The 26,542-nt window shown below is 42.0% G+C and overlaps 1 long non-coding RNA gene across 1 annotated transcript; it reads right to left on the bottom strand.

The window, feature by feature from the left end:
* Window positions 1-22,085: 22,085 nt before the first annotated feature.
* On the bottom strand, window positions 22,086-25,627 carry LOC124268140. Its single transcript, XR_006896215.1, has 4 exons — window positions 25,541-25,627; window positions 24,557-24,636; window positions 23,618-23,819; window positions 22,086-22,412 (listed from the first exon to the last, which is right to left on the bottom strand). It is a non-coding gene; the product is annotated as an uncharacterized LOC124268140 (long non-coding RNA).
* Window positions 25,628-26,542: the final 915 nt, after the last annotated feature.

Raw genomic sequence — 26,542 nt, 5'->3', positions numbered from 1 at the left:
GCTGACTTGGTTGACAAATGTCATCGGTTCCCAATTGCGCAGATCGATGCTCATGCTGTTGATCACTGGATTGTCTGGTCCAGACTCGATTATTTACAGACCGCCGCCATATAGCTGGAATATTGCTGAGTGCGGCGTAAAACTAAACTCACTCACACTCACTTACACCTATCACACCTGTCACACCTTGATATGTCAGATACCGCATTACACCTATCACACCTGTCACGCCTACATATGTCAGACAGCGTCTTACACCTATCACACCTTGATATGTCAGATACCGCATTACACCTATCACACCTGTCACGCCTACATATGTCAGACAGCATCTTACACCTATCACACCTAGATATGTCAGATAGCGTCTTACACCTATCACACTTGTCACACCTAGATATGTGAGACAGCGTCTTACACATATCACACCTGTCACACCTAGATATGTCAGATAGCGTCTTACACCTATCACACCTAGATATGTCAGATAGCGTCTTACACCTATCACACCTGTCACACCTAGATATGTCAGATACCGCATTACACCTATCACACTTGTCACACCTAGATATGTGAGACAGCGTCTTACACATATCACACCTGTCACACCTAGATATGTCAGATAGCGTCTTACACCTATCACACCTAGATATGTCAGATAGCGTCTTACACCTATCACACCTGTCACACCTAGATATGTCAGATACCGCATTACACCTATCGCACCTGTCACGCCTACATATGTCAGACAGCGTCTTACACCTATCACACCTTGATATGTCAGATACCGCATTACACCTATCACACCTGTCACGCCTACATATGTCAGACAGCATCTTACACCTATCAAACCTTGATATGTCAGATACCGCATTACACCTATCCCACCTATCACACCTAGATATGTCAGATAGCGTCTTACACCTATCACACCTAGATATGTCAGATAGCGTCTTACACCTGTCACACCTACATATGTCAGATAGCGTCTTACACCTATCACACCTAGATATGTCAGATAGCGTCTTACACCTATCACACCTATCACACCTAGATATGTCAGATAGCGTCTTACACCTATCACACCTGTCACACCTAGATATGTGAGACAGCGTCTTACACATATCACACCTGTCACACCTAGATATGTCAGATAGCGTCTTACACCTATCACACCTGTCACACCTACATATGTCAGATAGCGTGTTGCAACTATTAAGCTTGTCCTACCTACATGTGTCAGAAGTACCAAGTGCGTGTTGCACCTTTAACCGTGTTGCACCTTCTAAATGGCATGTGTGACATTTGTGATAGAAGGCAAAAATGTCAACCAGACAACTTGAAGAAAGACGGCATCATAACAATCAGTTTATAGATCAGATTGCACATTGGCGTTATTTAGCTCCACGTTACACTCTCGAGACGCAATCAAAATAAACCATGGGAACAACAGGTGCGACAATACCTGGACGTGTCGTTCGAAGTTAGATTGTATTTCGAAGGTATTTTATACAGGGATACAAATGAGTGAGTGAGTTTAGTTCCCCGTCGCTGTCAGCAATATTCCAGTAACATCACTGTGGAGGACACCGGAAACGAGTGAGTGAGTGAGTTTAGTTTTAAGCCGCACTCAGAAATATTCCAGCTTTATGGCGGCGGTCTGTAAATAATCGAGTCTGGGACAGACAACCCAGTGATCAATAGCATGAGCATCGATGTGCACAACTGGGAACCGATGACATGTGTCAACGAAGTCAGCGAGCCTGACCACCCGATCATGTTAGTCGCCTCTTACGACCAGCATGGGTTACTGAAGATCAATATTCTAACCCAGACCTTCTAAGGTAGACACCGGAAATGGGCTTCACACATTGTACCCTTGTGGGGAATCGAACTTCGGCCTTCGACGTGACAAGCGAACGCTTTACCTAATGGGCTACACCATCGTCCCCAGGATTTGGGACAGGTATGTGTCCAGTATCGTCAAAGCACAGTGTGCAGTTTGCTATCTGAAGAGTTTACTATGAAGTGTGTAGCAAGGTACATCAAAAGGTGTTCAAACTTTTATGTCAGTGCTTGACCGTAATCCGTCTCGAATATCTGTGGAAATGAATCGGTATACCCTTTGTTGATGGAATTAATGGGAGTCGATGAATAAATATATGAAAAGGCCGATATGTTCTGCAATACCGGGCACACCCGTAACACACTTTGTTATAACATAGCTCTGCTGGTTCCCTGGCATCTAATAGTACAACCTTTAGTACAACAAATACTGATAGCACTGCTACAACCAATACTGCAGCTTGTAGTGCAACAAATACTGATAGTACATGTTACTACTTCATCCAATATTACAACCGATACTACAACCAATAGTACAACCAATAGTACAACCAATAGCACAACCAATACTACAACCAATAGCACAACCAATACTACATCCTGTAGTACAACAACTACTGATAGGACATGTTACTACTTCATCCAATACTACAACCAATAGTACAACCAATCGTACAACCAATAGTACAACCAATACTACAGCCTGTAGTACAACAAATATTGATAGTACACGTTACTACTTCAGCCAATAGTACAACCAATACTACAACCAGTAGTACAACAAATACTGGCAGTACATGTTACTACTTCATCCAATACTACAATCACAAGTAAAACCAACAGTACAGCCTGTAGTACAACAAATATTGATACTACAACATACTACTACCACCAATAGTATAACCAACAATACAACCAACACAACACAATCAATAATACAATCAATAACATTATGACCAATACTACAGTTAGTAGTACAACCCACTTTACAACATATTGGTGCAACCAACAGTAAAGTCAATAGTACAACCTGTTCGGATAACCAACGCTACAGCCTACTAGTACAACCAATTGTACAACCTATTAGTACAACGAGTACTACAACCAATGAGTATAACCAATGCTACAACCAATGATATAACAATACTGCAGCCTACTGGTACAACCAATTGTACAACCTATTAGTACAACGAGTACTACAACCAATGAGTAGAACCAATGCTACAACCAATAATATAACAATACTGCAGCCTACTGGTACAATCAATTGTATAACCTATTAGTACAACCAGTACTACAACCAATGAGTATAACCAATGCTACAACCAATAATATAACAATACTGCAGCCTACTGGTACAACCAATTGTACAACCTATTAGTACAACCAGTACTACAACCAATGAGTATAACCAATGTTACAACCAATAATATAACAATACTGCAGACTACTGGTACAATCAATTGTACAACCTATTAGTACAACCAGTACTACAACCAATGAGTATAACCAATGCTACAACCAATAATATAACAATACTGCAGCCTACTGGTACAACCAAATGTACAACCTATTAGTACAACCAGTACTACAACCAATGAGTATAACCAATGCTACAACCAATAATATAACAATACTGCAGCCTACTGGTACAACCAATTGTATAACCTATTAGTACAACCAGTACTTCAACCAATGAGTATAACCAATGCTACAACCAATGATATAACAATACTGCAGACTACTGGTACAATCAATTGTACAACCTATTAGTATAACCAGTACTACAACCAATGTGTATAACCAATGCTACAACCAATAATGTAACAATACTGCATCCTACTGGTACAACCAATTGTATAACCTATTAGTATAACCAGTACTACAACCAATGTGTATAACCAATGCTACAACCAATAATATAACAATACTGCAGCCTACTGGTACAACCAATTGTATAACCTATTAGTACAACCAGTACTACAACCAATGAGTATAACCAATGCTACAACCAATAATATAACAATACTGCAGCCTACTGGTACAACCAATTGTATAACCTATTAGTACAACCTGTACTACAACCAATGAGTATAACCAATGCTACAACCAATAATATAACAATACTGCAGCCTACTGGTACAACCAATTGTACAACCTATTAGTACAACCAGTACTATAACCAATGAGTATAACCAATGCTACAACCAATGATATAACAATACTGCAGCCTACTGGTACAACCAATTGTACAACAAATACTGCAGCTTACTAATACAACCAATAGTACAACCATATGACAGCTTCCTTAACACTGGATCTTACACAACATCCAGTGTGACCATCTGATCGCGTGTAGAGGAGGAAGGAGTACTACAAATATCGCAGTACGGGACAGCACCAAGTGTCTTGTTAGCAAACGACGTGTCATAGGCTACGCATTAATACACATCTCTAACTGGGTTTTATTTCAGGTTGAAAATGGGTATCGCTTCAGGCAAACGTGTGTGACTCTTGCTATCTGCTAATCATCATTGCAAGCCTGGCTGCTTCTTTAGGCCTTCACGCTTCGACTCCAGTCGGAAGAAATGACTATATTCGTCTCGTGGTGTTTTGTTATATCACAGACCCTTAGCAGTAGGATATGTGTCAACAAATACAATCAATATATCTTGTTTGCCGTCATCGCCGGAAGGAATGAAGGAGACATGGTAGATAGCGATGTCATCAGGACATGAGATACAGTGTTGTCCTTACAAAGGTATTGTCTGAGAGGGACGAAAATGGAAATCTCAGAGGAAAGTTAAGTAAACAGTTATGGCAGAACGTCTTTAAACTGTAGATGTATAACGTTCTCAAGTACACAGCTGTAGCAGAACCTCGTCAAACTAAATATGACTAGTTATCAAGTACACTTTTATTGCAGAACTTTCTCAAAATGAGTGTGTGAGATACGTCGGCTATCAACTATTCAAGTTCTGCAGTAGTTTCTAAAAGTAATGTGCTTTTGGGATCATATTACCTCGCCTTCAATGGTAAATTTGTAGCTAAATTAGACAAATGTGTCTAAGATACCCTAAAGCATTTTGCGTTTTTGTAATTTTTCCAATTTTTGCAATTTTGAAATAAAAATATACTTCTTTTTCGTTTTTTTTTATAAAACAGGTAGGAGTTGTTTTTTTTCCAGTGCTAACAAAGCACAAGTGCAGACCTTGTATCGCATATGATGCCTGCTGTAGATACTTTCAGCTGAAAACCAAACAAACAATACAAACATTGGTGAGATAGTTTCTGTGGCTCGTCATATTACGCTCTATTTGGCCTATAATATACTATGTGTGCGTTGTATTACAATATTGAACAATGTCGCTTCTTATAAACACAATGTTTTGTACAATTTGTCGCAATGAACCACATTTTGGTTACATAAACGTGAGAACAAACATGACTTTGCAACCATAATCAAGTGTTTGAAATGTAAATTTGTGATTAAAATCAGTAAATAAGCTTTGTTATGCTCAAAAACATGTTGCGTTGATTGATTAGTTTTTTGTTGGAAAATTTATATCAAATTACATTTAAAAAAAAATTCAACAGGTAGAAGTTTGGATTTTTTTTTTAATTTTGGAAAATATTAAATTAATTTACATTTCTTTTAAAAAAATACAACATGTAGAAGTTTGGATTTGTTATAACAAAAATTCTTTCAACTGAAACTCCAACAAATGATACAAACATTAGTGAGGTATAGTTTCTTTCCTTCTTCACTTTATGCTGCATGTTCCTGTATTGTGCTATGTGTGCAGTTAATCACAATACTGAACGATTTTGCGTCTATAAACACAATGGCACAATATGTTACACAATTTATCGCAATGATCTACATTTTATATCATTCAAATACAAATAACACAAGCCTGTGCCGTTTATTTCAGCGTTCAACTAAACCGCTCACGTTACCACCTAACACGCTGTGTGTTTATGCCTCTTCTACACACTCACACAAACACACCCTCACGCACTTTAGAAGAACGTGAAGTTTGTATAATTTGTCTAAATTCCACTTAATATATTGATTAAGACGCCGACTATACCATCTACGAAAAAAAACCTATTTCGACAATAGCAAACTTACCTCGAATGGACGCCACAGCAATATATTGGACTTGTGTGACTCTGGCGTTCAAACTCGCCTTCAGCCGACTTGTGTTCCGAGATGTAATCATCGATTTATGTTAAGTTATAGCTCTAGCTTGGAGCAAGGTATGCGTCACAAACAAAATCAATCCATCTTGGTGAAATATGATTATTGTATGTCTCTCAAAATAGGAGTAACACGAAGGCTGTAAAGAGATCAAGTATTTGGTGGACAAGTGGTGTACATGTGCGTCTGGCTAAAGTTATGTCGAACTTGCTGATATGTCGAAGTAAGGGCTCGGCCTCTGTGTACCCCTCAGATAGTCATCATTAAGCGGCTTTTGTGAGTCTCATATAGTTCAAAATATTTAACGTGAACTTTGATTTTGATTTACTTAAAATTATTGACAGAAGTATAATTTTCTGCTCTATGAGGTCCGCTAACGTATAATAATAATAATAATATAACAATTTATTTATATAGGCCCTGGTTTCCATCTGACTAGTAGCTCACTGGACGCTGTAAACACAATCTGATTACTATTACCCCGGTTATCCCAAGCTGCCAATGAGGCGCTAGAAGGTTAATAGTCATATGACTTATCCCATCGGGTACCCATTTTCTGCCGGGTGAACAGAGGCGATTTTGAAGAAATTCACTTGCCTAAGGTGAGACCATACGCATCACATGTGCTTCGTTGTGGGTGAAGACTGAAGTCCTAGAAACTCTCAGGAATCAAGCTTCCAAACACGTTTACCCATCCAGGATTCTAAGCGCTCAGCGTTGCTTAACTCCAACCAATTTGTGACCTGAGATCTGTCCACTGGACCACCATCACCATACAGTAGTATTGGCAAGAAATACACGATAATTCTTACTTTACACCACCATGAACCAAAACCATATCTGTTCTTATCTATATAATGAGGCGGTGGTGTGCCCAAGTGGTTACAGTGTTTTCCCGTGAGGCTCCAAAACCCCGGTTCGATTCCCCTCATGGACAGTCCGTGACTATTGTCTTGCGCTGTGATATTCCTCGAATATAGATGAATCATTCTCACTGGGAGTGTGTAGCCGCAACTATTGTAATAAGACACACAGCAACGGATAAGTGAGTGAGTTTGGTTTTCCGCCATTTTTAGCAATATTCCAGAGCAATATCAAAATTCGTCACGCCGAAGACCCGGGTTCGACTCCCGACATGGGTACAATGTGTGAAGCCCATTTCTGGTGTCCCCCGCCGTGATGTTGCTGGAATATTGCTAAAAGCGGCATAAAACCGCACTCACTCACTCACTCAATATCAAAATTGAAATCTGAAAGATCTATTTTCCCGCTTGAGCGTGCATCTCATCGTTAAGTACCCGAGGGAAGTTGACCTGTATCATAAATTGTAACTATGTAATGTGAATCAAATTCATTGCTTTTAAATTTGGTGCTGTGGCATTGTCTGTTTTCTACGGAAGCGCTGAAGGGACCTCATGAAATATAATTTATCTTGAGCGCACAAGTTAGTATATTGAGCGCACAAGTTAGTATCTTGAGCGCACAAGTTAGTATCTTGAGCGCACAAGTTAGTATCTTGAGCGCACAAGTTAATATCTTGAGCGCACAAGTTAGTTATCTTGAGTGCACAGGTTAATATATTGAGCGCTCAAGTTAGTATCTTGAGCACACAAGTTAGTTATCTTGAGTGCACAAGTTAGTATCTTGAGCGCACAAGTTAGTATCTTGAGCGCACACGTTAGTATGTTGTGCGCTCAACTTAGTATATATTGAGATACACTGCTTCATAAGCAGTTCATTTGGAAGCAAGGAGGAGCGGAAACGCGAACTGATTCATGCTTATTTCAGTCTTTGGGTTCCAATACAAACACATAACACATCTTCTTGTCAAAACTCAGGGTATAGTATAGTACGCCACTTGAAGCGTATTCTGAGGTGTATGTCCCTCTCTCGTACCAGATACCAGATTTGCTGATGTTACAGTGAGTGAGTGAATACGGTTTACACCGCTTTTAGCAATATTCCAGCAATATCACGGTGGGGAACACGAGAAATGGGCTGCACACATTGTACCCAGCTTGGGGAATCGAACCCAGGCGTGACGAGCGGACGCTTTAACCACGAGGCTACCCAACCGCCGCGCTGATGTTACATACTTTATTGCGGACGACTTCGACGATCTGAACAAAGACATGGTTATCGTTGATGCATCAAAAATGTATTCAATGCGGTTTAATCGTGAAACAGGATACTGTACGGTCGTTGTTGGACCCGAATGGTGTTGAATTTCGCCCAGGACACTGTCTTCATCGACGTATTTATTCTTCAACTTCCTGTGTTGTTAAAACATGTTAAATAAACTACAACACACATACGTATACATAAGGGATTGATACGGAAGAAGTGAAACGGGGAACACGGTATTTTAGTAAGAAATAAAGTAGGTATATATGCTATACGTGCACATACTAATGGATCAAATAAATCAGGCGGGTTTTAAATGATATTGTACAGAGTTAAACTGCCATTGTACCCACGTTAGGAAACATTACTGATACATGCAAACCAAGACTACAGACTATAGTTCCCTGAAAGTGGTCGACTTTACTTCCAATACATCCGACATTAGTTTTATAATTAAGATAATTAAGTATAACACTCAATGTTTACATTTTTCATGGTCATGTAATGCTATATATACATAATAAAGCCGTAGCAAAAAACAAGTTATCCAAGTGTTCATAATTCTATGTACCAATATAAGAAGCAAGTAAAACCACTATTCATCCCTGCAATAAACTCCTACTCATGTTTATGTTTTAATTCTTATTATGACATTACACATACCTAGGCCTGCTTTATGTAATAAAGCAAAAAGTGGTAAAATCAGATACAAAGAATAGTATTGACAAGCATAAAGACGATGAACGTTTACATGATAAACATTATCAATGTTCATGATACATTTACATACTTTTACATAGTCTCATCATAAACACCTATTGTTAACTCCGACTTTGCATCGTTTGAAATCTTCCAAAAAGGATATAAGTTTGTACATTTTAGCCAGCAGTCAAGCAAATGTGCGTTCCATTAATGCCATTAGATGCTAAACACGGAGTTGAGCGCTCAAGATATTAACTTGTGCGCACAAGATACTAACTTGTGAGCTCAAGATATCAACTTGAGCGCTCAAGATATTAACTTGTGCGCTCAAGATACTAACTTGTGCGCTCAAGATAACTAACTTGTGCGCTCAAGATATTAACTTGTGCGCTCAAGATACTAACTTGTGCGCTCAAGATACTAACTTGTGCGCTCAAGATATTAACTTGAGCGCTCAAGATATTAACTTCTGCGCTCAAGATACTAACTTGTGCGCTCAAGATAACTAACTTGTGCGCTCAAGATAAGTAACTTGTGCGCTCAAGATATTAACTTGTGCGCTCAAGATACTAACTTGTGCGCTCAAGATAACTAACTTGTGCGCTCAAGATATTAACTTGAGCGCTCAAGATATTAACTTGTGCGCTCAAGATACTAACTTGTGCGCTCAAGATAACTAACTTGAGCGCTCAAGATATTAACTTGTGCGCTCAAGATAATTTTATTTTATGAGGTCCCTTCAGCGCTTCCGTAGTTTTCGAATACTAGTGCAGTGAATATATGTTTTCAAAATATAACTCATTTGGACATTGTACTTAAATGTTTATGACATAATCTCGTCACTATACGACTGGGATAATGTCGATGTGACGTAAAGCTTAACTAAACTCAACTCTACTCTAACGTTTGAACGGGATTCAAAACATCAATAGTCGTGTCTCATCTCCACAATGCTGAACAACGAACACGTGACCGGGTGTAAAAACCTTGGAGGCCACGTTGTGTGCACTCTTTCAGTGCTGGCACAACCCCTAGTGTACAGTACACAACCCCTAGTGTACAGTACACAACCCCTAGTGTACAGTACACAACCCCTAGGGTACAGTACACAACTCCTAGCGTACAGTACACAACTCATAGCGTACAGTACACAACCCCTAGCGTACAATACACAACCCCTAACTTACAGTGCACAGCCCCAAGCGTACAGTACACAACCCCTAGCGTACAGAACACAACCACTAGCGTACAGTACACAACCCCTAGCGTACAGTACACAACTCCTAGCGTACAGTACACAACCCTAGCGTACAGTACACAACCCCTAACGCACAGTACACAGCCAATAGTGTACAGTACACAATCCACGGTATACAGTACACAACCCCTAGTGTACAGTACACAGTCGCTAGTGTACAATACACAACCCCTAGCGTACAGTACACAACCCCTAGCGTACAGTACACAACCCCTAGCGTACAGTACACAACCCTAGCGTACAGTACACAACCCCTAACGCACAGTACACAGCCAATAGTGTACAGTACACAATCCACGGTATACAGTACACAACCCCTAGTGTACAGTACACAGTCGCTAGTGTACAATACACAACCCCTAGCGTACAGTACAGAAACAATAGCGTACAGGACACAACCCCTAGTGTACAGAACACATCCCATATCGTACAGTACACAACCCCTAGTGTACAGTACACAGTCCCTAGTGTACAGTACACAACTCCTAGTGTACAGTACACAACCCCTCGTGTCCAGTACACAATCCCTAGTGTACAGCACACAACCCACAGTGTACAGTACACAACCCCTAGTGTACAATACACAACCCCTAGTGTACAGTACACAACCCATGGTGTACAGTACACAACTCCTAGTGTAAAGTAAATAGTCGCTAGTGTACAATACACAACCCCTAGTGTACAGTACAGAAACAATAGCGTACAGGACACAACCCCTAGTGTACAGAACACATCCAATATCGTACAGTACACAACCCCTGGCGTACAGTACACAGCCCCTAGTGTACAGTACACAGCCCCAAGTGTACAGTACAAAAACTCCCTTGCGTACAGTACACAACCCCTAGTGTACAGTACACAAACGCTAGTTTACAGTACACAACCCACGGTATACAATACACAACTCCTAGTGTACAGTACACAGTCGCTAGTGTACAATACACAACCACTAGTGTACAGTACAGAAACCCTAGCGTATAGTACATAACCCCTAGTGTACAGTACACATCCCCTAGCGTACAGTACACAACCGCTAGTGCACAGTACACAACCCACGGTGTACAGTACACAACCCCTAGAGTACAGTACACATCCCCTAGTGTACAGTACACAACTTCTAGTGTACAGTACACCCCCCTAGCGTGCAGTACACAACCCCTAGTGTACAGTACACAATCCACGGTGTACACTACACAGCCGCTAGTGTACAGTACACAACCCACGGTGTACAGTACAGAGCACCTAGTGTACATTGCACAACAACAAGCGTACAGTACACAACACCTAGCGTACAGTACACAACACCTAGCGCACAGTACACAGCCCCTAGTGTACAGTACACAGTCCCTAGTGTACAGAACACATCCCACGGTATACAGTACACAACCCCTAGTGTACAGTACACAGTCGCTAGTGCACAATACACAACCCCTAGCGTACAGTACACAACCCCTAGCGTACCGTACACTGCAATGCGTACGGTACGCAACCCCTGGCGTACGGTACACAACCCCTAGGCGCACAGTACACAGCCCATGGTGTACGGTACACAACCCACGGTATACAGTACACAACCTCTGGTGTACGGTACACAATCGCTAGCGTACAATGCAGAAACCCTGGTGTACAGTACACAACCCACGGTGTACGGTACACAACCCCTAATGTACGGTACACAATCCATGGTGTACGGTACACAACCCTAGTGTACGGTACATAACCCTGGTTTACAGTACACAACCCACGGTATACAGTACACAACCCCTATTGTACGGTACACAACCCCAAGCGTGCAGTACACAACCCCTAGCGTACGGTACACAACACCTGGCGCACGGTACACGGCCCTGGTATACGGTACACAACCCCTAGCGTACAGTACAGAAACCCTGGCGTATGGTTCACAATCCCTGGTGTACGGTAAACATTCCCTAGCGTACAGTACATAACCCTGGTGTACGGTACACAACCGACGGTGTACGGTACACAACCCTAGAGTATAGTACACAACCCCTAGTGTACAGTACACACACCCTAGCGTGCAGTACTCAGCCCCTACAGTACAGTACACAACCCACGGTGTACAGTACACAACCCACGGTATACAGTACACAACCCACGGTGTACAGTATACAACCCCAAGTGTACAATACACAACCCCTAGTGTACAGTTCACAACTCCTAGGGTACAGTACACAACCCACGGTGTACAGTACACAACTCCTAGTGTACCGTGCACAACCACTAGTGTACAGTACAGATCCCCTCGAGTACTGTACACAACCCCTAGCGTACAATATAAAACCCCTAGCTTACAGTACACAACCCCTAGCGTACAATACACAACCCCCAGCTTAGAGTACACAACCCCTAGCGTACAGTACACAACCCCTAGCGTACAGTACACAACCCCTGGAGCACAGTACACAGCCAATAGTGTACAGTACACAACCCACGGTATACAGTGCACAACCCTGGTGTACGGTACACAATCTCTGGTGTACGGTGCACAACCCACACATGTTACAGTACACATCCCTAGCGTACAGTTCACGGTCGCTGGTGTACAATACACAACCCTTAGCGTACAGTACAGAAACAATAGCGTACAGGACACAACCCCTAGTGTACAGTACACATCCCCTATCGTACAGTACACAACCCCTACCGTACAGTACACAACCCCTAGCGTACAGTACACAGCCCCTAGTGTACAGTACACAGCCCCCACGGTATACAGTCCCTAGTGTACAGTACACAACCCACGGTATACAGTACACAACCCCTAGTGTACAGTACACAACCCACGGTGTACAGTACACAACCCCTATCGTACAGAACACATTCCCTATCGTACAGTGCACAACACCTAGTGTACAGTACACAACCCCTAGTATACAGTACACAATCCCAAGTGTACAGTACACAACCCCTAGCGTACAGTACACAACCCCTAGCGTACAGTACACAACCCCTAGCGTACAGTACACAACCCTAGCGTACAGTACACAACTCCTAGCGTACAGTACAGAAACAATAGCGTACAGTACACAACCCCTAGCATACAGTACACAGCCCCTAGTGTACAGTACACAATCCATAGTGTACGGTACACAACCCCTAGTGTACAGTACATAACCCCTAGTTTACAGTACACAACCCACGGTATACAGTACACATCCCCTATCGTACAGTACACAACCCCGAGTGCACAGTACACAACCCCTAGCGTACAGTACACAGCCCCTAGTGTACAGTGCACAACCCCTAGTGTACAGTTCACAACCCCTAGTGTACAGTACACACTCCCTAGTGTACAGTACACAGTCGCGAGTGTACAATACACAACCACTAGTGTACAGTACAGAAACCCTAGCGTACAGTACACAACCCCTGGTGTACAGTACACTCCCTACCGTACAGTACACAACCCTTAGCGCACAGTACAGAAACAATAGCGTACAGTACACAACCCCTAGCGTACAGTACACAACCCTTAGCGTACAGTACAGAAACAATAGCGTACAGTACACAACCCCTAGCTTACAGTACACAGCCCCTAGTGTACAGTACACAGCCCGTAGTGTACAGTACACAATCCATAGTGTACAGTACACAACCCCTAGTGTACAGTACATAACCCCTAGTTTACAGTACACAACCCACGGTATACAGTACACATCCCCTATCGTACAGTACACAACCCCGAGTGCACAGTACACAACCCCTAGAGTACAGTACACAGCCCCTAGTGTACAGTGCACAACCCCTAGTGTACAGTTCACAACCCCTAGTGTACAGTACACACTCCCTAGTGTACAGTACACAGTCGCGGGTGTACAATACACAACCACTAGTGTACAGTACAGAAACCCTAGCGTACAGTACACAACCCCTGGTGTACAGTACACTCCCTACCGTACAGTACACAACCCTTAGCGCACAGTACACAGCCCCTAGTGTAAGGTACACAGTCCCTAGTGTACAGTACACAACCCACGGTATACAGTACACAACCCCTAGCGTACAGTACACAGTCGCGAGTGTACAATACACAACCCCTAGCGTACAGTACAGAAATCCTAGCGTATAGTACATAACCCCTAGTGTACAGTACACATCCCCTAGCGTACAGTACACAACCCCTAGTGCACAGTACACAACCCACGGTGTACAGTACACAACCCCTAGAGTACAGTACACATCCCCTAGTGTACATTACACAACCCCTAGTGTACAGTACACACCCCCTAGTGTACAGTGCACAACCCCAAGCGTACAGTACACAACCCCTAACGTACAATACACAGCCCCTAGTGTACGGTACACAGTCCCTAGTGTACAGTACACAACCCACGGTATACACTACACAACCCACGGTATACAGTACACAACCCCTAGCGTACAGTACACAGTCGCTAGTGTACAATACACAACCCCTAGCGTACAGTACAGAAATCCTAGCGTATAATACATAACCCCTAGTTTACAGTACACATCCCCTAGCGTACAGTACACAACCCCTAGCGTACAGTACACAACACCTAGCGCACAGTACACAGCCCCTAGTGTACAGTACACAGTCCCTAGTGTACAGTACACAACCCCTAGTGTACAGTACACAACCCCTAGTGTACAGTACACACACCCTAGCGTACAGTACACAACACCTAGCGCACAGTACACAGCCCCTTGTGTACAGTACAAAGTCCCTAGTGTACAGTACACAACCCACGGTATACAGTACACAACCCCTAGTGTACAGTACACAGTCGCTAGTGTACAATACACAACCCCTAGCGTACAGTACAGAAACCCTAGCGTATAGTACACAACCCCTAGTGTACAGTAAACATCCCCTAGCGTACAGTACATAACCCCTAGTTTACAGTACACAACCCACGGTGTACAGTACACAACCCCAAGTGTACAATACACAACCCTTAGTGTACAGTACACAACCCACGGTGTACAGTACGCAACCCACGGTGTACAGTACACAACTCCTAGTGTACCGTGCACAACCCCTAGTGTACAGTACACATCCCCTAGAGTACTGTACACAACCCCAAGCGAACAGTACACAACCCCAAGCGTACAGTACAGAACCCCAAGCGTACAGTACAGAACCCCAAGCGTACAGTACACAACCCCTAGTGTACAGTACACAACCCTGTGCACTTAAAAGAACCCACGAACCCGTTGGTATATGACTATATGGTGGCCACATGAATACGTGCAAACACCTAGTTGCGGGTACAGCAACGTGCAGTTAACTTGGACAAAGTGCTGTGATTATGTGTCCCAGTCCACCCAGCTGTGAATGGATACCTTGTTAGGATGAGAAAGCCGCAATAACTCGGCGTGCCTAGTGGCAGCAAGAGTTGTATACTCCCAAGGGAGATTGAGATTGATAATACGATGTGCCGTTGATTGACATCCAATGATGGAGGGGAAAACGAAACGCCTTTGAGCAGCTGAGGTGGACACTGGTGCTGTACAAATATTAGTATAATAATATAATAATACAGTGTTGTGATTATGATTATGATGATGGTAATTATACCAAGCCACCTGACACATCTACCAGTAATCGACTTGTCAGTGTTTACATTCACAACATCCGTATGTCCAACGTTGATCGACCACATCCTCCATTTGTTTGCAGTGGCTATACTACTGTGTTATATGAGCAGTATTGTTCAGCTACAATCTGGTTTCACTAAAAAATATTCTATCAGCGTGCTGCTCATTATTCGTATTTGTTTTACAGTCGTTAGATCCAGTATTGCAAACCATTAGTTTGTAGACAATACAGTTGAATAATTGTAACCACCTTTATATTTTTACTCAAACGATGTTGATGTTGTGATTCACCAGTGTAATGAAAGGACAATTGACAGGGAGTCTTCTGCTCTACGCCATGCATCTCCCAAACAGTTGTAATACAAGGCGTTCATCTGACGCCATGCAACAAGGAACGGATTTCAATATTTTATTTTTGCTTTTCCAGGTATAATATAAGTTGTATGTTTCTATCGAGGGTAATACGGTCTGATGTACGCCTCTTTGTAGCAGTGTCACCCGAGCCGGTAGGCGATCGCTACCGACTATATGACATACAAACAAAATGGCGTCTGCCTCTCAACTGGATTTTTTAAATCAGTGAAACATATTCTAACAAGCTTAAAACTGCTATAAAAATGGTCAATTATGTTTCAGGTGAGTGTGCAAACGATTCAATCTCTAAAATAATTAAAATAAGGCAGTGGAAGTCTGTAAAATAAACCTGTACATAGTGAACTCAAAAACAACTAATCGAACGGTTTTCGGATTCCGGGCACTGCATGCGTCATATTATGATGTCATACGATTGTTAGCGATACAACTTGTCGGCGGAGAGTTTGGCGGTTACCGTGGCAGCGGGTAATATTTTTTTTTCCAGTTGTCACCAACCTAGGAGGTGTAATACGGAAACTTGTTAAAGCGTCATTGATCATTGAAATTAAAGTATTTTACATGAAGGTAAGATCATTACTCTGATGCCATGGGACAATGAGTGAACTTCAATATTTATTTTATTTTTGTTTTTGGAGGTATAATATTCTGTGTTGCGTAATGAAAAAAGTATTTTTAAAGTCAATTCGTATCGATAAGGAAGTGAAAAATAACAATTCATAGACTGTGTATTGAGTCATTACACTACAGGATATATTGTAGTTAGCATTAGTGGCATAGCTCAGCGCAGTGAGCAGGTCCCCACGACCTTCTAAGACAAACAGGTGACTGAAGACACATAGCGGAAGTGGCCAACTTGTTTTGGGTTAAAGGAAACATTAACCGGATGTTGCTTGGTTACCTCCCTTGAACACAAGGTGTCGCTTCATTTCGGTCACAGTGGCACCATGTAAGACCCGGATCCTAAACACCAGAGATATTTCACTTTATCCATTTTCAGATTGTCTTCCAATTTGTCTGTGGTATTTTGGGTGATATCCTCTGCTTCACATCCCAAATAATTCATTGGCGTAAGAGTCTTTCTAGAAACTCTCAGGAGTCAAGTTGCAAAACACGGTTATCCATCCGAGGACTGTCCGAGATCGACATTGCTTGACTTCAACTGATTCGTGTTTCATCCATCCATCCACCCATCCATCCATACACACCTTTATCCCTCCCTCCATCCATCCATACTTCCCTCTCTCCATCCATCCCTCCCTTCAGCCATCCATCAATCCATCCATCCCTCATTCACTCCCTCCATCAATCCATCCCTCCATCCCTACATCTCTCCACCCATCAATCCATTCTTCCCTCACTCCCTCAATCATTCCATCATTCCCTCAGTCCCTCCATCAATCCCTCCATCCCTCCATCAATCTATCTGTCCCCCTCTCCCTCATCCCTCCACCCATCCCTCCATCCCTCATCCATCCATCCTTCCCTCTATCCCTCCATCAATCAATCAATCCATCCTTCCGTCCATCAATCCATCTTTCCCTCTACCCCTCATCCCTCATTCCATCCCTCCATCTTTCCTCTCTCATTCCATCCCTCCATCCCCCATCACACCATCCATCAATCAACCCTTCCCTCAATCCTTCCCTCATTCCGTCCATCAATCCCTCCATCCCTACCTCCATCCTTCCATCTTTCCCTCTCTCATCCCATCCCTCCATTCCCCATCAATCCATCCATCAATCCACCCTTCCCTCAATCCTTCCCTCATTCCGTCCATCAATGCTTCCATCCCTCCATCCCTCAATCAATCCCTCCCTCCATCACTACATCTCTCCACCCATCAATCCACCCTTCCCTCAATCCTTCCCTCCATCAATCCATCCTTCCCTCCATCCCTACATCTCTCCACCCATCAGTCCTTCCTTACATCAATCCTTCCCTCCATCCCTACATCAATCCCTCCTTCCCTCCATCAATCCATCTTTCCCTCTCTCCCTCCATCCATCCCTCCCTCCCTCCCTCCATCAATCTATATTTCCCTCTTTCCCTCATCCCTCACTCCATCAATCCATCTTTCCGGCTCTCTCTCATCCCACACTCCGTCAATCCATCTTTCCCTCTCTCCCTCCATCCATCCCTCCTTCCCTTCATCAAACCATCTTTCCCTCTCTCCCTCGTCCCTCACTCCATCAAACCATCTTTCCTCCCTCCTCATCCCTCACTCCTCCATCCATCCCTCCTCCCTCCATCCCTTCATCAAACCATCTTTCCCTCTCTCCTCATCCTCACTCCATCAAACCATCTTTCCCCTCTCCCCTCAGCCCTCCTCCTTCAATCCACCTTTCCTTCTCTCCTTATCCATCCTCCATCGATCCATCTTTCCTCCTCCTCCTCCTCCATGAATCCATCCTCCATCCCTCACTCCATCCATCTTTTCCTCTCTCCCTCTATAAATCCATCTTTACCTCTCTCCTCATCACTCCCTCCATCAATCCATCTTTCCGTCATTCCTCCCTCCATCAATCCGACATTCCCTCTCTCTACTTCATCCCTCCCTCCATCAATCCATCTTTCCCTCATCCCTCCCTCCATCAATCCATCTTTCCCCTCATCCCTCCATCCATCAATCCATCTTTCCCTCTCTCCCTCATACCTCCCTCCATCAATCCATCAATCCATCATTCCCTCATCCGTCCCTCCATCAATCCGACATTCCCCCGCTCCCTCATCCCTCCCTCCATCAATCCATCTTTCCATCCCTCCATCAATCCATCTTTCCCTCATCCCTCCCTTCATCAATCCATCTTTCCCTCTCTCCCTCATCCCTCCTTCCATCAATCCATATTTCCCTCTTCCCCTCATCCCTCCCTCCATCAATCCATCTTTCCCTTCTCCCTCATCCCTCCCTCCATCCAACCACCTTTCCCTCTCTCCATCCATCCTTCCATCCATCCATCCATCAATCTCTCCATCCATCCATCTCCCCTCCCTCCTCCATCCATCCATCCTTCCATCCTTCCATCATCCCATCCATCCATCCACCCATCCTTTTCTCTCTCTACCTCCACCCACCCACACCTTCATCCATCCATCCATCCTTCCCACTCTCTCCCTCCATCCATCCACACCTCCATCTATCTCTCCATCCATCCGCATCATCATCCATCCTTCCATCCATCCATCCATCCATCCATCTACATGTATTTATCTTTGACTTCTGGTCATATACACTATGGGCATATTCAGGACTTCTGACCACAGGTTGAAAAAAAATGAACTCACTTGGAGCTTGTGCATTAAATGATAACCATATTCTACTTCCGTAGAAACGATTTATTCATTTATCTGGTACAAAACTGCGAAAACTATCCTCTGGTGTATTCGTTAAAATATTAAGTGATACTTGTCAAATTTAAACATTTATTCGAAAACATCAGATTACATGGTTGCTACAAGAAATGGGAGCCCCCTTGCTAGAGCCCTCAGGTCAAGATCATGGAACCAAGTGAAGCGTTATTAAAATGTTATAACCATGTGTAATTCCTTCACAGCGAGGTTGTATCGTGTCTTTATTGTTATTTCGTTAGTCTATTGTTTAACACAGCGCACATCAATGTTTGAGCTGATTGACGGTGCAGACTGTCTAGTGAGCATCGATCTACCATGCTACGCATCGACCAGCTCGGCGTGTCTCACCACATTTCTGACAGGCATGAGTTGCCGAGGTAAAGGGAGGAATCTGATTGGTCAAGAGAAAAGGACATACAAGGGACACAACTCCTAATAGCCATTGGCGGATCGTGCTACAAACTTCGAGCCTAGTTTTCTACGGGTGGGAACTGGACATTTGTCGTGAGTTAACTCCCTTGCCCAAGACGTAAACGTGCTGAGGGAGCTCTTTTTTTCAGGGAGAAGTAACCGTTAGGAGCTCTTGAGATAGAAAGGACGTGGGAAAGGTGGAGTCGAAGTGGAGTGAGGCTGGTGCGATGGTGTCAAACGGGCAATGGAATAAATATTTTGGTTTGTTTTTTTGTTGTTTTTGTTTTTGACATTAATGCCTTTATCAGACTGTCTAATAAGATTATGTATAGCTTGTATCTCACTGATACTCGGCAATGTTGAAACATATGTAATAGGCACTGATATATTAATAACTGCATGGATCAGACTGTGTAATATGAATTAGAATAAATGTTGCTTGTCAAACTAGAAGATACTGGTGTATATCCAGTGTTTAAAACTCCCAAAATTCCAGGCCAGACAGCCGCACTGGTGACTTTAAAAAATTACCAGTCCGGATACAAACTTGCCTGTCCGGTTTTCAACAATGAATAAAATCGGGTTTCTGAATACTTTACTGTTTGTAGGCATCGCAAAGAACAACATAGCACTAACAGGCAATGCACCGAGTTTAGGTAAACTGAAAGTACATGTGTTGTGATTGGTTCTTGTAAAATGAACTGTCCAATCGTAAATAGTTTAACATAATTATCATAATACCTTAAACTCGTCAAACTGACGGCAAGAGAACCTGTCTGATATTATGAAATATTTTTTGTTATGGGGTAAAAAACATCTACCAGACAACCGGACAGGCTACTTTTGAAATGTGACCGTCCGAGATGAAAACAGACCGTTCCGGACGGTCGGGCAGGCGGGAATTCTAAACGCTGGTATATCGACAGCGACGGATGACTACATATTATCCTCAGTATGATTCTAAATTCATAACACGGAGTCTCGTCCATTCGTTAATCGACTGTCAGACTGTCCATCAGGCAGAAGCACCGGACCCCCCGAACTTGTTTATCAGCCCATCACTAACGTTGAGAGGGCTAGCTCCTTTCCATGGAATCTGAAGAAGAACTGCTGATACCACTTTCTTTCCCATTTCTTGTATCAGTGATGGATGTGTCACGTGATCTCTGGACTAGTACTACTTTAAATCATAGACATTTTTATGAACGGTAGGGGATATAAATAAAATATATATATCTATACCATGTATGACAGACCTTGTGATAATATCAAGGCCATTATGAAAAGACCCATACACTAACAAAAGCACCAGCACCCTAACAACCAAACCGCCCTGACTGATTGAGTGAGTGAGTGTACCTTTCTTACAATTGTGATGAAATGTTTACAAAGATGTTTCCAAAAGCGATGTGTTCATTAAATAGGACTGCCTGCATGACAAAGCAGGCAATATATTTTTTTTATTGGGTTATATATTTACTATATGTTAAATATTTAGAAACATTGCCTATGCTACAATCCTGTTGTGTTGATATAATTTATGCCGGTTGTTAAACGGGAGCATGGCGACAGTGTTGGACATTCCTGGGCAACGAAGCGCCCGTAAAATAAGACTCATGTTGATACAAATTATTTTGCAATAGAACTGGACCACTTAACGTGGTTGTGGTAGAATTCTGATTATTGAAGTGTACACTAACAGATATGGCAGTAGAATATATGCGCGCAATAATTTCATATTTGGTGTGAGCAACGGGAAAACGCTTTGGTTTTTCTTTTTGGTGAATTTGTGGTTTGGTGATATGTGTATGCTTAAACGTAAATACAAACTACACAAGGATCCAGACCCATTACTGGCCGTAAAAGGCCACCCAATTCGGCCACGTGTTTACCGTTGGTTGCGTCCCTGGTGGGCAGATATGGCGTCTGGTAGTTGAGGTTATCGGAGCTGGCAATTATCCAACACACTTTGCCATGATGGGTGGTAGAATAGGCCATGGCTTGTGCATGGAATGTTTACAAATATTGTGATTTTGAAAAGAAACACTTCTGGTTTGTTCAAAATGTTAATAATATTTCTGTCAAAATGTGAATTGGCTTACAGCCCCATGAATCAGACGTGAAGAGCAACCTCCTCGTGGTGAGAGCTGGGTAGCCCTTATTACTCTTCCAGTCGCTCAGTCACACATGAGACCATCCATTCATAAGGCACAAAGCATAAAAACATCATTATTCCATTTTCAAACCATTGTTTAAAATAAAGACATGGACATTGTTTCATAATTCTGTAATGCTTGTAAAACATTTTATGTCTTTCTCAGTTGTAATATTGTTTACTATAGTTACACCGTGTCCTTGGAACAATAAACAAAAGCATTAAGTGTAATCTATAAGACAAATCGAATTGTTGGACAATTAACAGTTGTAAGTGTGATATCTTGAAATGTATCACTCTATGTAAATCCTCCGGACTTTAACGTCTCCTGCCACTGTGACCGCGTTCACTGGTTTCGGCTCGGGGATCTTCAGAGTGAACACCAAATTATTATCAACAGACACCTGAAATAAGTATTTCAATCAATTTTCTTTGGCAAAAAGTAAGGCTGACATATTTTAAACTGAAATATGGACTCATTCATGACTGTAGAACCATGTATCACTTTGTTTTAACTGTCTGCACCCAAACCCCTTAATCTGCATGAGCATATGCCAAAACAGAAAGAAACGCATTAGGTGAATACATGTATTTCAATCTGCCAACTTTGAAGTGAAATAACACATTTAATGTTTGATTAGTTGCATCCAAACATCACAGTATAAAAGCTCAAATATATGCCTGTTAACATATATAGCTTGTAAACAGTTCAACAGGAACCACATTTTTCTGCATGACATTTTCATGCAAGTTGACTATTTTGAAAGTAGACTTTCATTAAAGTTTCCGAAGATGCGTTTCTTGCACTGTGCATTCGTTCCGTGTACACAAGACAGCGTTTTAATGACGAAGACATAACAATCAAACAATAATTTAGAAAATTATTTGAAATTACATATATCAATATCACCTATGCGTCTCTTGTTTTTGAGAGTATATGTTCACTTTCAAAGATTAGAAATAACTTACAATAGTCACTACATTTAGCATTTATTGTATTTTTCCATGCATTTGTTGTATGAAGAAGAATAGAAATGATGGACTATGTCCATGCTCTTTCCTGACAAAGCATCCCATAACTTTCAGAATCATTGCTCAAACACTTGATATTGTATTTCATACTGGTCTAAAAGCTGAACTAAATGTGTTCATAACATTAGTAGATATTACTGATTTGGTCGTATTGAATACGTCATCACAATGGCTCTTGGTTTGGTGAAAGTTAAGTCACATATTAGGTTGAGTGGAGTGAGGTTTTACGCTGCTATTAGCAATATTCCAGCAATATCACGGTTGGGACACCAGAAATGGGCTTCACACATTGTACCCATGTGTGGAACCCGTGTGTATGGTGTGACGAGCAAACGCTTTAGCCACAATACTAACCCACCGCTCCCCAGTCGTATGGAGGCGGTCTGTAAATTATCAAGTCTGGACCAGATAATCCTGTAAAATCAACAGCATGAGCATCGGCCAACGCAACTTGGATACATGTCAACCAAGTCAGCGAGCCTGACCACCCGATCCCGTTAGTCGTCTCTTACGACAAGCATGGATTACTGAAGACCAATTCTAGCCCGGATCTTGACGGGTCCTGGTGATAGTGTACCTGAAAGTCATTCCACTGTAACACTACTGCCAGCACAAATGTCGTCCGTGCTAGGTCAGGACATCCTTCTGCTGTTTCTCATGTTGATGAAGCTGGTGGCCTGTGACAGGTAAAAGTCATGAAGTTGAGGCTTTTGCCGTCCTCAGATTCTACATAGATGTCTAAAGGGGTCATTTCGTCGTTTTCCAGAGTGATGCCAAACCTAAGAAATTCGAAGACTTATAAATCAATTTAGATTCAGAATGGAAGTTTTTGCTAAGATAATATATTTCAATGAAATGTCAGACACAAAATGGAAAAGGAATTACTCAATCTTGAATGATGTGTTTACTTTGTTTTTGTTGATGGCCACACAAGGCAAATTCAGCCATGTAGCGGTGGTCTGTAAATAATCGGACCTGGACCAGACGATCCAGTGATCAACATCATGAGCATCAATCTACGATACTGAGATACGATGACATGTGTCAACCACATCAGCGAGCCTAACCACCTGATTCTGTGAGTCGCCTCTCGACAAGAATGGGTTGTCGAAGACCAATTTGAACCCGGATCTTCAGAGGTATATACGTTTTTAAGGGTCAACCCAGTGATTGATATCGGGGATATGTTGATGTGTTACTGACAAACAAAGGATCAATATCACGCTAAAGGGATTCGAACCGACCGAAATCGGATTATACCGCCAGTTATCACCACCAGTTCTACACTGCAGAATATTTGACGTTGAACCCGGCGAATGTATTTAATGCATTATTTGATATTAAAATGATTTTTTTGTAACAAATTATCTCAGGGCTGTCTGGTATTACTAGTAAACACACTCTCTAATGGGACAAGTTTTGTTTCATTCGTTGTGAGAAAATGTATGTCTCAAAATTAATAAACCTACATGCAACATTAGCGACCACTGTAAGAGGGATTGGCAGATGTACAAACCATTTCGAATATCGGAATGTTGATAACAGGAATGTCATTTTGTCCCGGAGTTTCAGACTTCTTCTCAGAGGAACCTTTCACTGGAGACAGAAAATGAATATTGCCAAGGGACTGGTTTGGTTTACGTGTGTTAGGGCGATGGACTACTCACTCACTCAAGATACCGGCACTCACTCACTCACTCACCATATTGCAGATACGGCACTCACTCATTCACTCATTCACTCACTCACTCACTCACATTCCAGATACCGACACTCACTCACTCACTTAATCATATTCCAGATACCGACACTCACTCACTCACTCAGTAATATTTCAGCTACCAGCTTTGTGGCAGGGTATGCAAATAATCGAGTTAGGACCAGACAATCCAGTGATCACTATGAGCATCTATCTACGCAACTGACATACGATGACATGTGTCTCGTTAGTCGGTTTTTACGACAAGCATGGGTTGCTGAAGGCCAGTTCTATCCCGAATCTTCACGGATTGCTAAGTCATATATTGACTTACGTGTCATGATGAATGGTACATACTGATCAAAGCAAACCGTCTTCTTCTAGTATGAACTAGAGAGCAGATAGAACTTCAAAAGCATTGCATGATGAATAACACCTGCAAACCTCCCAATATGTTATGCTCGGCAAGTTATAAAAATATCAGAATATATCGAACATTTCTGTTATCATTTAAACATGGGGGTGGGGGTAAGGCTCACTGACATGGTTGACACATGTCATCGTATCCCAGTTGCATAGATCGATGCTCAACTGTTCATCACTGGATTGTCTAGCCCAGAAGCTACTGCCGCCATGTGGTGGGAATATTGCTAAATGCGGCGTTAAATGACAAAATTAAAAACATATGACCAATTAACAGATATATTTTGCTTAGAATACATGAAAGGAAACAAGCAGAAAAATAAATTGCAGAACAGCATACATTCCCTTGTAACAGTGACACATATCATATGTACTCACCACGTTGTTTTCATTGCCCATAGTATTGCAGTGACAAGAATATATCCCTGCTGCTTGATGAACGAAGCGGAAAAAGCCAGGTACACAGTATCTTTTGTTAGTCTTGACAGTTCCTACAATATTGGAATACCAAACCTTGTGGCTCGGTCAAAAAGCAAACTTTACATGGTTTCCTACAGCAAACGTAAAGGAGTATAGCTGAATTGAGTTTTACGTCGCATCGCCATTGTCAGCTGATATACATATTTGAGTTACAAAGTTTAAACGAGTTTCTTAAAATGTATATGTCTTCATTACACAATTATCAACAAAGCCATAATAAATATAAACTGGTTATTTCTTCACAGAGCTGTGCAAGTTGGTCAACGAGAATAGACAGTATATGTCTTAAAGAATTTGAGCTGAGTTAGACTTTACGTCACATCGGGATTACTCCAGCCATATAGTGACGAGATTAAGTCTGCATTCATAAACATTTTAAGGGTACAAAGGCCAAATGAGTTTGGTTTGTTTAAAACCCATATATATTCATTACACATTATTATTTAGAAACAGAAAAGGTCATTTACACCAAATCCCCACCCACCCACCCACTTCTAAAAATAATGAAACAAACAACAATTTGTCTCAAACAAATTACAAAGTTACAATTTATGATACAGTTCAATCTCTCTCTAAGCAGTAATCTTAAAAGGTGACAACTGAATTGTGATATCTCTTAAAAGAATTCAGAGTAGAGAACGTGAATTTAGAAAAATATTCGTTCCAGGGTGGTTCACCAGAGGTTTCAAATCTTAATTAACACCTCTGTTTCAAACAGCTAATTTGATCGCTCAGCCAACATGGAAGTCCGACTTTATGGCTGAGTTAAGTTGTTTTGGAAAGGTCTGCACATATACTCTTTTCGGTTACAAAGTCCAAAGTAGTCTCTAAAAATGCGTATTTCTCCATTACAGTATCATTTGCAAATCAAAAAGCTGTAACACCAAATTTTAAAAAGCA

This window comes from Haliotis rubra, unplaced genomic scaffold, assembly GCF_003918875.1.
Source record: "Haliotis rubra isolate DU_JTF1 unplaced genomic scaffold, ASM391887v1 Scf1008, whole genome shotgun sequence".
NCBI classification, from domain to species: Eukaryota; Metazoa; Mollusca; class Gastropoda; order Lepetellida; family Haliotidae; genus Haliotis; species Haliotis rubra.
This window is presented reverse-complemented; position numbering and strand designations above follow the sequence as displayed.